This window comes from Aquarana catesbeiana, linkage group LG11, assembly GCF_042186555.1.
Source record: "Aquarana catesbeiana isolate 2022-GZ linkage group LG11, ASM4218655v1, whole genome shotgun sequence".
NCBI classification, from domain to species: Eukaryota; Metazoa; Chordata; class Amphibia; order Anura; family Ranidae; genus Aquarana; species Aquarana catesbeiana.
Genome location: NC_133334.1, coordinates 202,513,047 through 202,531,922, shown reverse-complemented (window position 1 = coordinate 202,531,922; position 18,876 = coordinate 202,513,047). Strand labels below are relative to the sequence as shown.

The window sequence follows — 18,876 nt, the reverse complement described above, 5'->3', positions numbered from 1 at the left end:
CTGCTCGCACACTAGGAAGTGACAGGCAGGGAGGTAAGGGGAGAGAAAGAGACTCTAAACACAGCAGAATCATGGATCAGCAGCCATGATTACCGCGGTTAGCACACCTAGGGGGACACAGGAACAGGCAGGATCAACCAAGTATTTTACAGCATAGAAGGGGACAAATTACACAGCAAAAGCACTATGTGGTTTAACATGCTTTAAAGGAACAGGAACCTTAGTTATTTTGGATTATTTCTACGTGTGTCCAATGTGTGTACACATTTACTTTGCCTTTATATTTTGCCTATTCATTTATTTTAAACTAAAGTTATTCAGGTGTTCTTGTTGCAAAATCTTGGTTTCATTTTGAAATATGCCTGTGTACACACAAATAATATAAACTCTGTACTACCACTTGTACTTACAGGTAAGCCTATAATAAGGCTTATCTGTAGGTACTGTGAATATCTCCTAAACTTGCACAGTTTAGGAGATATTCAGACTGCATGCAGCCGATGGCATCATCGGCGCATGCGCTCTGAATGTCCAGCTTACAATGGCTGCGAGTGACGTCATCGCGGCTACAACCACTCACAGCGTCGAAGCCCACGAACCCAGAGGAATCACTGTTGGAAGATGTCAGCCGTCACAGCAGTGTGAGGGTGCCACTGGAAGGGCTTCATTATAAGATAAGTATTTCATAATGTGCTAGTATGCGATGCATGCTGGCACATTATGCCATTGTCTTACAGATTTTTTTATTTCTTTTTTTTTTTTTTTTAATTCTTCAACGGTTTACGACTGCTTTAAGTGAAAGTTGCTGTATAGGAAGCACCATTAAGAGGCTAGACCTTATCTGTGGATTTAAATTTATTGACTTCAGTGTGAAATCAAAATATTCAGTAGCTCAACTTCAGGGGTATGAAGAAGGTAGGCACAGGCTTTTTTTCACCCCACATTGCCTGAAACAAATATTACTTTTACTTAAGTCAGTATGAAAATAGGATCCTCATAGGGCTCCATTTACGCTCTGAGGACAATGACTATGATTGTACAGCAGCCTTGGCCAACCAGGGTTCTGAGGAAGGTTGCTAGAGGTTCCTTGAACAGTGGTAGATTTCTTGCACCAACTTCACTCAGAAAAGGGAGTGGTGTGGGAACAGTTGTGCCCGTCCTCTTGTTTCCCATGTTCGTCACCACTCACACTTCATAGCTGTCAGTAAAACAGGCATTTATCCCCACTAACTATTAAATGTAAAGGGGACCCCTCTCCTACTGACCACCATTGTTAGGGAACACAATGCTCACCAGTAATTTGAGAGATCACTTTACCACTAAAGTGCAATCTAAAGTTGCACTACGCTGCTGACCAACAATGTAAGGGGGCACTACACTGCCCACAAATTTAAGAAGACATTTTTGTAAATGACCCTAACAGTCAAAACATTATTACAGGTAAAGTGAAGAACATTGATTATCTTGTTACAATGGCATTTGAAAGTCAGTGGAATATATTCGGCAGCAAGTGAACATGTTGTCCCTGAAGTTGATGTTAAAGCAGAAACAATGGGCATGCATAGGGGTTTGTGCAATTTTGACAAGGACCACATTGTAATGGCTAGACACGTGGGTCAAAGCACCTCTAAAACTTCAGCTCTTGTGGGATGGGGATGTTCTTAGTCTGCAGTGGTCAGAACCAAAGTGGTCCAAGGAAGGAAAACTGGCAAACTGTTGGCAGAGTCACGGGTGGCCATGGCTCACTGATGCATGTGGGCAGCAAAGACTGGCCTGTATAGTCCGATCAAATTCACATCGCTGAAAAAGTAAATGCTGGTTCAGAACAAATTATCAGAACAAACAGTGCATCACAGTTTGTTGTGTATGGGGATGTGTAGCCGCAGCCCAGTCAGGGTGCCCAAGCTGACACATGTCCACAGCCAGAAGCACCTAAAATGGGCATGTGAGCATCAGAACTGGATAACAGAGCAATGTAAGAAGGTATTCTGGTCTGATTAATTAAATAATGATTTGAGGAACACAACCAATTTGAAATGTTTACTTGGTCTCCACATTCTCCAGATCTCAATTCAGTCAAGAATCTGTGAGATGTGCTGGAAAACATATTTGATCCATGCGGGCCCCACCTCATAACTCACAGGACTTGAAGGATCAGCTACTGATGGCTTGGTGACGGGTACCACAGCATACCTTCAGAGGTCTAGTGAAGTTCATGCCTCAACGTATTTTGGTGGGTGGTCATAATGTTATGGCTAATGGGTGTATACTCTTATAGCAAGAGGTGGGTTTACACCGTATAAAGTTGTAAAGCTTCTATGGGTACCATTCCTTTCTCAAATATTTATACAATCATTACTTAGGCCCCTTTCACACTGGGGCGGTTTGCAGGCGTTATTGCGCTAAAAATAGCGCCTGCAAACCGCCCCTAAACAGCCTCCGCTGTTTGTTCAGTGTGAAAGCCCGAGGGCTTTCACACTGAAGCGGTGCGCTGGCAGGAGAAGAAAAAATCTCCTGTCAGCCGCATCTTTGGAGCGGTGAAGGAGCGGTGTATTCACCACTCCTAAACCGCTCCTGCCCATTGAAATCAATGGGACAGCGCGGCTATACCGCGGTAATACCGCGGCTATAGCCGCGCTATACGAGGGGTTTTAACCCTTTTTCGGCCGCCAGCGGGGGGTTAAAACTGCACCGCTAGCGGCCGCATACCGCGGTAAAACAGCTAAAAATAGCGCTGTTTTACCCCCGACGCCCCCTACCGCCCCAGTGTGAAAGGGGCCTTACACCAAAATAAATGGGATAAGTGTACCACAATGGGATTTGAAATATATCAAAAAGAAGGAATCAAATATGCAAATAAAAACATATTTTATTACTTCAAAACCATCAAGCAAATAAAATTAGCTCATCCGGCGCTTATGGAAAAAAAAATCTGTAGTTTAATTTAGCTGCTGCATGCTCCATGTAGCAAGAAAGTGTCCTCAATCAGCAATCCTAAGGATTAAATCCTAATCCTTACCACATCTCATACGATAGGTCTGGTTACTCAAAGGAGGATGTCCGTTTGCTGACTCGTTAACTCAAACCACAAGGGAAAAAAGGAGCAATCCTCATAGGGTAAACCAGTTTTAAAGTTTTATTCCCATCGAAATGTCCCCCCTTTTAAGATATATGCTTACACAAAGTTCAATAAATAAAAGCATCTCATGATAATGATCATTTTGTAATGTATAGCCTGTATCGATAGTCGCTCATCCGTGGTGATACCTAGGTGAAGATCGTCAGAAGCTGACAGTTTCAATTAAGCCGTCTGGTCACGCCTAGATGCATTTCATCATTACGTCTTTCTCAATATGCTATTTTTTATTGAACTTTTTTAAGCGTATATCTTAAAGGGGGGGATTTTTTGATGGGAATAAAATTTTAAAACTGGTTTACCCTATGAGATTTCCCCCTTTTTCCTTATGATTTGAGTTAACGAGTCAACAAGACGGACATCCTGCTTTGAGTAATCAGACCTATCGTATGAGATGTAGTAACCCCTTAGGATTGCTGATTAAGGACGCGGTCTTGCTACATGGTAAAGATCCATAATTTTAACAAGGTGGTTTTGTTATACCGTTCCGGTGAGTGTGTTTTTTTGAGGGGAGCGGTCTCACGTTGTGCGGTGAAGGTTATCTATCTGACAAGACACTATATGAATACCACTTAGGAACACCATAGGGGCTTTGGACTCACTCTTCAGAGGGCATATCATCACTCTTGGATGCTGATGTTTTCATCTTAAGAGCTGCTATAGCTTATGAATTACATTTATGAACTTCTAGAGCTTTGTGTTTTGATTATATTTTATTACTTATTTAAAAGCCACATTGTCACTAAAACACATCAAGTTACATTAGAAGTGTTGTACTAATGTGTATACATGAGAAAAAGTATATAAAAACAGAAATAAAAAACAATAAATGAATTGCACAAGAAAAGAAAATTAAACCAAAAAAAAGTGAAATAATCACTTTTACATAAAGTGAAATGATTCAATATATTCAGGTGAAAAAGTGTCCAAGTAAAAATAAAATGGAATGGGACTGACACATAATTTCACTGTGGATTACCTTCCATTTACTTTTTCTTTCTTTTTCTTGTTCTTCTATACTTTTTTCTCATGTATACACATTAGCACAACACTTGTTATTGACTATCACATACTAGAGAGGATATCCTCTTTTGTGTTTGCTGCTCACAAACAAAGGAATATTTTCTAGCACCTTAACACGGTTTCCATTATTTAAACAGTAGGTTAGATACTAAGTAAAGATGGCACCATCTTTAAAGGAGATGTATACACAGTGGCGGAGGTTTCCTTTGTATGTTGGGGGAGGACCCTTGAAGAGGAGATATACTTTTCATCTGTCTCATTTGGATGTATTTCCGGGGCAGTTTTTGGGCCGTTGGATTGGACCAATAGGAACATTCTGGCCATGGTATAAGCTCGCCTTAAGGGTATATAGGAGACAGTTTCAGCTTTGATCTTCTTATGTTACAGTTTTTTCAGATTGGACATTATGAATAAACATCTATGGCAGTGCAGATCCTAACGAAACAGTCCTGCATTATGAAATGTGTACGAAGCGTTAAATGATAATTACACCTACTTTGTATCTAATCTGATGTGTTTTATTGGCTAAATGGCTTTTAAATAAGTAATAAAATATATCTTTATTTGTGCATATTTTGCTTATTTAATTAATTCTTTGTGGTACCATTGTAGTACACTTATCCAATTGATTTTTGGGGTAAGTGTTTGTTATATATTGTTACATATACAACTTACAGACCAGACAAATTTTACCATTTGCCGAGCTGTAGGTATACTCATTTTTAGAAGGTTTTCCTAAAACCTGAGAATTATTTAAATTGGAGAAAGAGTATATTTTGACACTTTGATATATATTATACAAAAATTAATTTGTAGTAACCATTTGCTTTACATGAATAGAGTAAGTGTAATTTACAAATTAAGAACTGTAGAGACAAAAGAAGAAAAGCCATATCTGTGGACCCACTAATTGCTGACCAGCCGCTGTCATTATACTGCGGCAGATTGGCACGATCCCGCGAACTGTCCTAGCTGTACGTCGGCTCCTTTAAGCGGGATAGCAGGCAGGGGTGCCGATGCTCACGGCTGGTGGTCACGTGCGATCGCGGGCACGAGAGGCAAAACAGGGACATGTGTGTGTAAACACACAAATCCCTGTTCTGTTAGGAGAGGAGAGTGAGATTGTGAGTTCCTAATAGCTAGGAACCATGATCTGTCATCTCCTCTAGTCAGTCCCCTCCCAATACAGTTAGAACACACACTAGGGAACACAGTTAACCCCTTGATCGCCCCCTCTAGTGTTAACCCCTTCCCTGCCAATGACATTTACACAGTAATCAGTGCATTTTTATAGCACTGATCGCTGTATAACTGTCAATGGTTTCAAAAATGTGTCAAATGTGTCTGCCGTAATGTCGAAGTCCCGATAAAAATCACAGATCACCGCCATTACTAGTAACAAAAAATAATAATTAAAAAAATGCCATAAATCTATCCCCTATTTTGTAGACACTATAACTTTTGCGCAAACCAATCAATATACGCTTATTGCAATTTTTATTACCAAAAATATGTAGAAGAATACATATCAGCCTAAACTGAGGAAAAAAAATTAGCTTTTTTTTTTTAAAAAAAAGGGGATATTTATTATAGCAGAAAGTACAAAATATTGTGTTTTTTTTCCAAAATTGTTGCCCTTTTTTTGTTTATAGCGCAAAAAATAAAAACTGCAGAGATGATCAAATACCACCAAAAGAAAGTTCTATTTGTGGGGAAAAAAGGACATCAATTTTGTTTGGTTACAGCTTCTCACGACTGCACAATTGTCAGTTAAAGCCACGCAGTGCCGAATCGCAAAAAATGGCCTGGTCATTGAGCAGCCAAATCTTCCAGGGCTGAAGTGGTTAATCAATGATGTGTCTTATTTTTAGGGAGCTACAGGCAATAAAGCAAAGTAACAAATGCATCATAAGGTTAAGGCTTATTGACGAGCGACAACATTCTGTTCCTTTCTCAAATTTTGAATTCTTTCAGATTCTGTACTTGGCAGGTCAGCATAATGCAATATGTAAAATTAATGTTACGCATTTCTAAGAAAGCGCCTTTGCATTCTGTATTTACATCTATACACAGACACAATGCAGTGCCAAATACAATGCCTAACAAAAAACCTGAGTCATTCTTGACACAATCTTTTTGAACATATTCGTCTGCATTCGTAGTTTATGTAACACAAGTATATTTTATATTCATTTGATTTAACCATTATGGTAATTTATCCACTCGAATTCTTGATTCTCAAAAACATCGAGCATTCTGTGACTTGGTAAAGTGGACAGTTCAGACTATCAACATTAGTATTTATAGCTATGTACGTTCGATCTTATTCCATCTTTTGGTAAAAAAAACACAGATAAAGTGAACCTGTGCCCAGACTATGCACACTCAAGTATTAACATATTCTGTACAAGCAGTAGAATATGTTAAAACAAGCCCTCATTTACCTCTGTAGCTGTAGGAATAGTGGAGAAATGTATCTTAAAATTCACAACAGAAGCTCCAAAATCTTTTACCATTTACTTTCTATAATGTAAATATATGGTAGGTGCTGTTAGAAGAAGACTGAAATCTGACTTGGTTGTGATTTTGAGGTTTAGTGACTTCATGGTACAGGCAGCTAAAGAGCTTAGGGATGGCTTGTTTTAAAGCTCCTGTACTGCTACTAAGAATATGTAAATGTTTCCATGTCCATAGTCTTGGCACAGGTGTACTTAACAATGCAATCAGTTATGCAAATTGACTTCCTAGAGGCTTAACTGTAGACAGAATATGTCATAATATTGTGTGATTGAATTACCCAAGAGTGAAGATTTATGTTAATGGAGTGTAGAGGACGGATCTCTGCCAGACACTTCCAAATGCCTGCTTATCTTGAGGGAAACAATGACTGGGCAAGGTTTTTCTCAAGATTGGGTGGTCAGGATGTCTACTAGATCCCACTAGTCATTAGACCAATCAGATAGTCATGGGATCATCCAGATCCACCAAATATATTAGCAATAGAACCCCAATTGACCTATGAATACATTTTATATTTAGGAAATACATTTTTATATTTTTTCTAGATAAGTCATAAACCTGCACACTCTTGTGCTTGAAATATATATGCCACAATCATTCTTAATGATTATTTTTTAAGGTACCTTAAAGTGGTTGTAAACCCTTACAATATATCTAGTGAAGCAACTATCCTCAGGTGATACACCGAATTGAAACAAATCATCCTACATGAGTTGTACCTGTTTATCTGCAGTCTGCTTTTCCCTACAGCTGTTCAAAGTGCAGAATGTATAAGCTTGTGTGACAGTTCTGAAAAAAAGGAGGGGTGGGGTGCTGAAGTTACACTCTGCAGAGCTCAGTGAGGAGAGCTTTGAGAGCTGATTGAAGGGAAGGGACACACCCCCTTTACACAGTACACAGGAACAGAGCAGAGGCTGTCAATCACAGGCTGTGAGCTGGACTCCCTCCTCTGCCACTTTTTTCTCTTGGTGTCAGGAAAATGTGTCAGAAGTGATTCATGCAAATAGCAGAGGAATAAAGCAGCAGACAGAAATGACACCTAATGCTCTGGATTGAGACGAGTACACACTATAGAGGTTTACAACCACTTTAGCATGTACCCGTGCCCACACTATTTTTTTTTTAACTTAAACTAAAGAGAGCTGGAGGACAGACCCTATCTGTTTTCAAATTAAGTCAAGGTTAACACTTCGAGTTCCTTGGGTTTTGATGTTCCTTGAGCAAAAAAAGAGAAAGTCAAGGTGTGTATGGACACCTCCCAGTGGCTGCTGTTAACTTATTTTTTCCGTTTTAATAGTTTTTTGTGACCATAGTCAATTTTCCAACCAGCCGAATAACTACTTTTAAAAGAATAAAAAAAAAAATCTTATCACAGCCTAAAAATCTGTCTGCTTACAGATCTCCTTGGATTATCTAAAAGAATGTTTTTTTCTACCACTGGCTGTCCTAGGGATGTGACTCCTTACTGTGGGAAACATTCACAAAAAGATTTTCTGCTCAAGCAACAATAATGGAGATTTTTTTTTTTAAGTTCGTAATCAGTAGTGTTAATAATATTGCCAGAGCTAATATTTGCTAAAAACTTTGTGAAATTTTGTTAATTTTTTTCACAAATTTAGCTCTTTCCCTGGGCTTCCCTTTGTAATTTCTTGGCAAGAGCTGTAACACCAAACTGAAGAAATAATTTAGAATCAACCCTTTCTTCAAATATATATTTAATGTGCTGTCATGAACACCCCTTTTTATAAAAAAAGTCAAACAATATTCATTATTTGTTTATTCAGTTAAAATATACTGTATGCATGCACATATACAGAACCACTTGTATATATAGCATTGCAGGTGGAGAAATTATAGTAGTCAATAGTCAACATCTTTGTCTTTTATGTATGTGACTGCTTGTAAAATCTGAATACACTGCAATAATGGTCTACAGTACCTCACCTTGAGCCCTCCTGAATAAAATTGAATTTTCATCCTGTATCTTTCTTTTGTGGGATCAAAAGCTATTTTCATGTAGGTCTTTTCTTTCTCTACTCAAGCTGTTTTCTGGCTCTGCCCTACAGGCATAACATGTTTAGATAAGAATGTGATGAGGAGAGTTTAGCCTTAAGCACTTTTTGATAGATGTACAGTTAAGTTCACCTATTTCAATCTGCCTTAAAATATATTGTAGTTCATATTTACATACTCATTTTGTTAGAAGGCTAACTCAAAGCCCCACTATTTTGATATTATTACGAAAGGATAAAACTGATATTTTTCTAGTATTTTGATCTCTCCTATTTTACATAATAGCATTTCTGAGTAATTTCTCCCCTTCTTGACAAGGGTGAAAATGACCATCTGAAATTGTAAAACCTAACCATTTTGCAAATATTTGAAACTTTGCTATCAGACAGATTTACTTTTTTGCTCAACAAGAATTTACACATTTTTTAAAGGGATTCCTTCACTTTGGTGGGACTTCCTCTCACTTTCTGTTTTGGCTATAGGACAGAAAGCGAAGATAAATCTCCCCTGGGGAGCAGATGGCAAAAAAAAACAAAAAAACTGATAAGTTTGACATGGGATGTTTTGACACTGAATTACAAAAAGTGAGAACTGACCATATGAAATGCAGCTATTTTGCTGACTTACTGGATATAAACAAGCCTGTGTTTTTTTTAAATTATATTTTATTAAGAAGGTCCTTTTCAGCTCTATGTAGTTTTTTCCTCTAATTAAAATAGTGTACCACAATATTATAAACATAAATTTGTTTCACAGTGCTATATTTGAACCACTACCAATACTTTGTTTTAGGATGAAATGAAAATTGTCGTTGGACATCTTAAAAAACGCTGCACAATTTGCTCCCTTAACCAAATTGTGACGGCGGGACGAGGCAGCTCTCGTTCTGGGCCGCCGTCATATGACGCAATCTCCTTCCCGGGCCACTAGGGGGCGCGTGCACCCGCCGCGTCACCGGGGACCCGATGCGCGTGCCCGGCGGCCACGATGTCCGCCGGGTACCCGCGATTGCCCAGTAACTGAGCAGGACCGTGGATCTGTGTGTGCAAACACACAGATCCACGTCCTGTCAGAGAGGAGAGGAGACTGATGGTGTGTCCCTTGTACATAGGGACACCAGTCAGTCCCCTCCCCCCACAGTTAGAATCGCTCCCAGGACACACATTTAACCCCTCGATCACCCCCTAGTGTTAACCCCTTCCCTGCCAGTCACATTTACACAGTAATCAATGCTTTTTCATATCACGGATCGCTGTATAAATGTGAATGGTCCCAAAAATGTGTCAAACATGTCCGATATGTCCGCCGCAATATCGCAGTCATGATAAATATTGCAGATCGCTGCCATTACTAGTAAAAAAAATATAATAATAAAAATGCTATAAATCTATCCCCTATTTTGTAGACGCTATAACTTTTGCGCAAATCAATCAATTTACACTTATTGCAATTTTTTTTTTACCAGAAATATGCAGAAGAATACATATCGGCCTAAACTGAGGAAAAAATTTGTTTAAGAAAAAAAAAATTGGATATTTATTATAGCAAAAAGTAAAAAATATTGTGTTTTTTCAAACTTCTCCCTTTTCTTTTGTTTATAGCACAAGAAATAAAAAACTCAGAGGTGATCAAATTCTACCAAAAGAAAGCTCTATTTGTGGGGAAAAAATGATAAAAATTTCATTTGGGTACAGCGTTGCATGACTGCGCAATTGTCATTCAAAATGCGACAGCGCTGAAAGCTGAAAAATGGCTTGGGCAGGAAGAGGGTGTTCATGCCTGGTAGGCAAGTGGTTAAAGTATAACTAAAGGCAGACCTTTTTTTTAGTTTTGGACAGAGTGGAGATGGGAGATTCACTGTCTCTATTTGTCCTGTTTACCATTATCATTGAAAGCGAAAATAAAAGAAAATCCCAAATGTTTGGGTTGTACTCAGAAAAGTAATAGAGGGGAAAGCTTTTAATGGGGACACTTTTGGTGACCTGGGGCGCCCCATGGGATTCCATTAATATGCAGGGCATTCCTCTCACTTCCTGTTGTGGCTTTGGGACAGGAAGTAAAGGTAAATCTCCCCAATGGGACAGAAAAAAAAAAAAAAATAAAACAGGTGTTATCCTCCCTTACTGTATTCAAAATGAAAAAAAAAAGTTTTGCCTAGAATTCCACTTTAAGTGTATGTGTGGGCAAAAAAAAAAAAAAAAAAAAGGGTCAACTATTCAGTATACTGTATGAACACTTCCCCATGTTGGCAGTGTGGAAGAATGTGGAGATACCTGATGATCCTGCAAGAAATCAGCTTCTAAATTCCTATAGTGGGCTCTCATTGCAGTCTGTGCTGCACTGAAATCCCAAGCAGTATTTCCAATCCCTAAGGAGAGAGGGAAAAATAGCTGAAATGATAGGCGGGAGGAGGGGTGCTAAGGTAATTATTGTGTAAGAATTATAAAGATACCAATGTGCAATGTGCTGATGTAATTCAGCAGCCCACTACAGGAAGTTAGAAACTCAGTGCATTTTTGCCAAGGTCATCTGGTATTTTTTCAGTACTTGCATAATTTTTAAAGGCACATAATATAGGGAAATTTGCATAATATTGCCCACATATACATTTTAAAGGAAAGTTATACTAGGGGAAATATATTAACTGACATTAATAACCCCTCTGCTTTTATATTTTGATCAAATGCAATAGAGATTCTAAAACACTGATGGACAGGAATAGTTTGAAATTATAGCCAGGAGATCTCACTATCAGGGTATTTAATACCTATAAAAAAAAGTAACCTGTGATGGTTATTATTAAAATATCATGTTTGGTTGGACTGAACCTTAAAGCTCAAAAAGTCCAACAGCTATTTGTATTAGTACAGGTTTTAGTTAAGTTAGCCAGTGATATGATTTACCTTTAAAAATGCAATGTAGTCATCATTTCTCTTAACTAAAGTAATCTTTTCCGTGTGACTAAATGTAATGAGTTGAAGGTGAAGTGCCTAGCAGACATATATAATTCATTTTTATGCACCTGTACAATCTTGCTTTACTTCTAGTAATTGTAACAAATAACAGGCATGTAAAAATGATCTATAACCTGCTTGAATACATGAACGAGTTTGTTGACTAATGCAGATGCTGCATACATCACACATGGTCTTTGTTAGTAATTAATATAACTAACATAAAAACCGGTTGCATTTTATACAAATTAATAACTAAATTCCTCCAGTGGATTGGTACCACAAAAAATCAATTAGCAAAATGTTTTAAGATATCAAGAACTGGTAAAAGTAGGTTGTGTAGATGAATTATAAAAGTGCCCATACATGATTGGTTTTAGCATAGTCTCGTGTGGTGATGGCCAGGCCTAAAAGGACTGGTTGTTCATGAGAGCTGAATTTCCCAATATTATTAAATAGGCAGAAGCAGCTGTGCAGCATACATGAACAGATCAATATTTGTACCAATATATTTTTTTATTCTGCACTTTCGATAAGATATTGTTAGGTCCTGGAGGATGTCTTACTGCCATATGCAGAGCTATTCTTGCCATGTTTTAAAAGAACTAAATCTTAAACAAATTATTTACCTTGATCTTATATCTGTGTATTAGAGCAAATAAAGGAAGGCTGTATAATTATGAGATTCTGTTATGAGGTTTAGGGTAAAAGAGTTTAGCTAGCATACCAGACAGAAACCTGCACCTACTGTATGTGTTCTTCGGTACACTGTGTTCTGTGCTTTCTTACACCTTCTTTTAGTTGAGTTATCAGTGCTCTTCTTATTTTAGCTATTCCCTTCTGATTTATCTTTGTCTCTATTCTCTCTTACTCTTTCCTCTCCACTATTATTTTCTCCATTTGACAGCTGTGTGACCCCTTTATCTGAGTATCTGTACAATCTCCCAGGCGGGAGTGAAATTTTGCCAGGAGCTTAGTGTCAGGGTTAATATCAGTCTGTCCCCATATCTGTCTCTAACCTTCAACATCTCATGTCAGTGCAGCAAAAAATACACCCTAGGCTGCAGTTACATTCTCTCAGAATACATAAAGCAGAGGTGTATCCCTCACTAATCAATATGAGGAGGATGTGCCTTTACATTTATTGAGATAGGAATGCATATATGAAGGTCGTTGTAAACAGGTTTTATTCTTTTCAGGGAAAATGTCTACCTCAACAACCAGTGTATCAATTTTATTGGTTTGGAGGTGCATATTGAACAACATGCAGATAACTATGCAAGGTTACACTGATGCAACATCTTCTTAGCAAGTCCAATGTGTATACAACTTGAGATGTTTTAGAGTAAATTTGCTTGACTGGTCAGGTTGGGTCTTTTTTTTTTTTGCTGCTTTCTGAGGTGTAAGTATCTATACATACTGGTTACAAATCCCAGTGCAATCAGTAGAACTTTTTCCACATGTAAGCTTCTCTTTTTCAAACTTGTTACATATGCCAAAATGTTGCAACAGTGAAATTTGATGGTCTCTTACTTTAACGGCCAGATAATAGTCCATCATGGATAGAGAGCTAGGCAATATTTGCTGTTATCAAGGGTGTGTATCAAAATCCACCCAGCATTACAGTTTACTAATGAAATAAATTCTTATATAATTTTAGCTCAGCAATGCTTTTGTTACATGTAAGAGCTTTAGTATTTTGGGTCTGCTTCCAAAGCCCTTTTTAAATAAAATCCAACGCTACTGTTGATTTGTTTGACTACAGATCTAGTCACAATGGCAAGGGCACTTTTTTCAGAAACTTCCTGTGTGACTTCCTGGGTTCAGCCAAAAGGTTTAGTGTGAGTTAAATCAACCTCGTCAAATCCACCAAGTGTCCACTAGCTTTGAATATCTATGAAATGAAAAATGCATAGTCTTTAAAAGTATTGTTCTTATAGGTTATATTGTGTGTGTGTTTTTTTTGTTTTTTTTTGTTTACGTATTTCATCACATTGAACAATAGATAATTGTAGTATAAAACCACATACACAGCTTTGTCCTATAGTTTTTCCTGCAGTATTTTTAAGGATTTGTTGTTTTCTTTTAGTGAAAGGGCTGTAATAGCCCCATATACAGTATAGGGACAAATGTGTGTCAAGATCTGTTGTAGGATATGCTAACTGTAATGTAAAAATACACAAATATACTGGTTCTCTTCTTTCTGAATCATAGTGTTTTAAACAGAGAGAAACATAATTATTGTAAGCTAATGTTTTCCTCCTCCTCACTTCTTCATACCTGCAAAGCAGGCTTTTTTATCAGCCTCCTTGTTGCTTAGCAAATGGTTGCTAAGCATCTCCTCTAGACATAGAACAGTACAGTGCCCAGTTGGGCTAAGCTGGACACCAAGCTGGGAGCTGCAAAGCAATGTCCTGCAGACTTTTCACTGTTAAAGGCTTGCTTATGCTCTCCACACTGCATGAATTAGCAGTTAGGCAAACATATTTTAGCGGTGAAAGGACCCAGCATAAAGCAAGCTCTTTACCACATAGTAAAATGAAGGTTGGGATATTACAGCTTTGTAAATAGTGTTTGTGTCTGCAAATGGTATTACTGTCTGAGCGCTCGCCAAAATAATCACAATGTATTGCATGACCCACAGGGACAGAAGGCCTCAATCAATGCCTTGTAGGCTTTTGCCCATTATTGTCATGGAGCATTCCAGCAGAACTACATTTTATATCGGGCATCATTTCTTACATGTTTTGCTTTCCAGATTCAAACTGAAACTAAATATGTTTACCTTTCTCTTCTATTACTCTTTCATCGATTTTAATCTCTGCCTTATTCTAATTTATGCAGCTCTTGTTATTGATTTTTAATTAGATTTGGTATTTATATGGAGAACATCAGACATTATCAAACCATTTTTTTGTCAAGAAAACCTCAAAGCAATAAAACAAAAATTTAATATAAGTATATATAATTGAGATACATATAATCCCCCCCCCCATACATATTGTCATATGTGCCTCATTACTGATGCTCCACACAGCTACATTTGCAATGTGTTTATTAATACCTTCTGTAGTTGCTTAAAATGAGTCACAAGATATGGCAACTTTGAAGTGAATAATAAAGGTGGGAATGAAATGCACATAGCTAGTGTTTGTCAGCAGAGTCATTCTTCCACCATTACAAATAGACCTTTTTTGTGTGTCTCATCTACCTTGTCGCTCCACCCACGTAATGACTTCCTACCACAGGATACCTAGAATACCTTGAAATCCCACCATTTTTATGCATGGCAGGGTTTTTCTATTTGTCCCAGGAACTTTCTATGAGGCTACATTTTTACAAGTCATTCCAAATCTCAAATATTGTGAAGCTATCCAGCATCTGACATTTCTTCTATAATCTTACATCAGGTCCCCCAGCATTTCCTATACAAAGTGTTTCCCTCTGCATCTTCTCCTTCTAATATGCTCACAGTAGCTGTGCCTGTCCTCCCCATACTCTTCAAACATTTATTCTTTCCTGCTTGGCTGTTTGTCCTTTTGACATTTCAAACACAGTTCCTCTGAATTCTCACAAATTCTCCATGATGTACCTATGGATGAAGTTAAGAAGATACCTCCTTCCTGACAAAATGTCGCTCACTAGCACCACTTTGTCATTGCAGGAGGTTGTTAGGCAGTTTCTTATCTTTTTTTTTCTTCCCTATGTTCTCATTTTGCATTCTGATGTGTGTGTGTATGTCCATATGTATATTTGTGTTTTTGCCAGTTTTACACCCTCTGCTGAATTTTCTTCTCACTGTTATCCCACACTCCTTTCCTTTACATATTTTTTTCATATTCTGATGGATGCTCATTCAGCCCCACATGTAATCATTCTTTTATGAGTACTATACTAAAATGACAGAAATTATGTTCACACGTAGCTTAGGGATACAGCTTTGATTTCAAACATTCCTGCTGGGTACCTTTATTGGCATGCAGTGTTACACACAAAGCTGTCTAACACAGGTTGTCAAATACTTAGATATTAAACAGATTTTTTTTTAAAAAACGTGTTTTTCTTGTATTCATGGCACATTTAGAGGTTTCCTTTTCTAATACCTGTGCGTTCCTCCTTTTCTCACTGGTGTCCCTCTGTTGTGACAGCTCTGCTGCCCTTCTCACTTTTGATACGTGTAATCTGTGACAAGCAGGACATTTCCTGGGGCAGATAAGCTGAGCGCAGGGCTGTGGAGTTTTTGCCCACTTATTTTTCTCCTGTTCTCTTCACTGCAGTCCTCGCTCTCTTTGTCCCTTAGATAGATCCCACAAGAGATATAGGACCTTATGTGCAGGACCAATCCTTTCACACAGCCCCATTATCCCTTAAACTGTTTTAGGCCCTGTTGTCACCCCAGACACGAGCCTTTGCGAGATCCACACAGAGATCTGTGTTCTAGACATTCGTCTTCTCTGGTGATTTCATTCCTCTCGCTTCATTTTTCTTAACTCATTAGAGAAGGCTTCAATCCCTTTTCTTTCACGCTTTCTTTTTTCAGATTGTATAAACATACTTTCCTCATTTAACAAAGCTTTATGGCCAGTGGGTCTTGGAGAAATGTTTGGTGACTGCTAATTTGGTGAAATTATTAATATTGTTGCGTTACTTTCCTCCATCCAGTAGCTGGAAAAAATATAAAATATCTGGGTCTCGGGCTCTTACCATCAATGGCAGGAAAAAAAGGTCAACAAATTTAATGACACCTGAAAACCAAGGAAAGGGTTAAATTCCTTCAACCAGTGACTGGAAATTTTCATCTATTTCTGTAGCTACGTATGCAGTTTTGTAGGATTTTAAAAATCTTCTGATAGTTTCCAAAGGACATATAAGAAAAATCATCACAGCCAGAAATCCAGACTCAAACTCCTCATAGGTTTGCTGCAGCTGTTATAAAGGTTGAAATTCCGACAGGAAAGTGAGAAATATGAAAGGTTAAGATCCATGCAGAGCAAGAGGAAAACATGGAAACATTTGACAGCCATTGTACGAGACACAGCATTTTCCCTGGGAGATCTCAAAGCTCCCAATGTCTTGCAGATGTCCTAGTCAGTTAAAATAAAAAGATGGCATTCAAAAGATGAACAAAATTGAGTTTTTTTTTCCCTTTTAAGCCAAGCTGTAAATAATGTTTCTTCTCCATTGCCTAGTATATCCAAATTTTCATTCTGGTCATCTTAGAGCTTTCGTGGATGGTACTGTTTACCCCTTCCAGCCCAGGTGAAAGCAGACAATGCAGAATGGATGTAACATAGAAGAGCAGAGATGTAAGAAGAACCTGATACAGCGAACAGCCAGAGCTCGGAGGGGGGGGTGGGTGGAAGACAGAGTGAGAAAGGGAGGAGAGAATCAGGAGGAGGAGGGGAAAGAAAGTAGCTTTTATCCCAGCCGCACTGCTGTGCCTGCACAGTATCTTAAGCTGTGAATTCTTTTTAACCCTTTAAGAAGAATGGAGATGTTTTTACTTTTGACAGCTAAACTGTGTAATCTTAATACACAGTTAACACTGGCACAAATGTTCATGTTCCTGTTATCTTTCAAAACATCGTCATTTTTGTGATGTAGAAAGAAGTGTATGTCTGTGCAAAAAAAGAAAAATAATTAGTAAATGTTTGCATCAAATACGATACATATATATATAAAGATAGATAGATATACTTGTACTATACTACACGCACACATATACTTCACGCAAACACATTAAAAATAAATGCATTTTAGAAATTGTATCCCCATTAATTCCCAGGTCCCAACATTGATATTCTATGATTTGGATGATGATTGTAGTTACAGCAAAAGTGATCGCAAATGGAAAAATTTGCCTTCATGTTAATTTGCATCTTGGCCAACCTAACTTGATCTAATCTTATTGTGACATAGTTAGTGTGGTTGAAAAAAGACCCATCCAGTTCAACCCACAGAGTGGGGTCATGCTAAATGTTATGCTAAACATTTATTAAAAGTGTTTTTTCTGCCTGTGTCACAATGTAGAATTATAAGAGAAAAACAACGCTCTGAAATTATAGTGCAAATGTTCATTTTGAGTTTTACCATTCTGTTACATAAAAATCTCAGTTGCGTTATGATTTTATTACCAAACGTTAACTGTTAGGCCCCATCCAGACAACTCTACTTAACTGTACACCATGTGGGGGCCGTTTTGGCTCACAGGGGGTTACAATGATGTCCCCTGCTTCAGCATGCAGGTAGTCCCATTCATGTCAATTGGGACACAGAAGCTATACGGACACAACCAATGCTCCCAATTGGACATCTGTGCCACATTGATCTCGGATTGGGAGCAACGGCTGTGTCCATATAGCTGCTGTGTCCCAATTTACATGAATGGAACTGCCTGCATGCACATGTAGGGAAACACCTTTACATCCTCTGGAGGCAAACTCTGCCCTCACATGGGTGTATGATTAAAGCCAGACTTAGAGCCAAAAAAAAAAAAAAAAAAAAAGGTTTTCCTATGCTGTGTCTGCACTGCACAGGTCAGCTTCTCATTTTGTCTAGGGGTGAGGAAAAAGCTTATACTCACCCAATCCTTTGTTCCACTGGAAAACGGCATTCTCCCATGGTCCAGCGGTGGACTGTTCCTAGTCTACGTAGCCTGCTCTGGGCTTAATGGCATCAGGAACAGTCCCTAATTCAAGATTGCTGGAGCACGGGGGTGCCAGACTGGTCTTGTGCCAGGAGTATTCGGTAAGTAAATCACCTTTCTCCTCTCCCCTAGACAAAAACAAGTAGTTTAACCTGTGCAGTTGCAGTGTGGGCACAGCCCCACTGCATTTGAAAATTATTTTGCCCAGAGATGGGCTTTAAATACGCACATGTGATTGAGTCCACATAGTTGGGGATAAATATCTGTGGGCATGTGCAATCTAAGTAATATTTTCTTTGAGAAGAATTACTATAATACACATTTTTCCCAATTTTCACAATTTTTTTCAATCAAAAAATAAAAATGTCAATATCTGTATCTAAACATGCTACCGAATTGAGGTCCTATCTGTCCTGGAAAAATATATATATATGTTAGCGTAGGCTACAAACACTGATAGTTATAAGGTGCAAAACATCTCTGAAACAAATGCTCTGGGACTGATTTTGGGAGAAAAAGTAGAGAGCAATGCCTGTTGAACCTGCAAGATATACAGTGACCTCTTAATTAGTGATGAGTTGACA

At 38.2% G+C, this 18,876-nt stretch overlaps 2 protein-coding genes across 5 annotated transcripts in view; one reads left to right on the top strand and one right to left on the bottom strand.

Annotated features, from left to right (window-relative positions):
* LOC141112373 (leucine-rich repeat and fibronectin type-III domain-containing protein 4-like) overlaps nt 1-16,996 on the bottom strand; it is a 30,257-nt gene extending 13,261 nt beyond the window's left edge. The window contains exon 1 of the mRNA XM_073605167.1: nt 15,750-16,996. The gene's annotated coding sequence lies outside the window, so the exon portion shown is untranslated. The remainder of the gene's footprint in view (nt 1-15,749) is intronic.
* PC (pyruvate carboxylase) overlaps nt 1-18,876 on the top strand; it is a 989,411-nt gene that overhangs the window by 833,275 nt on the left and 137,260 nt on the right. The window lies entirely within an intron of this gene.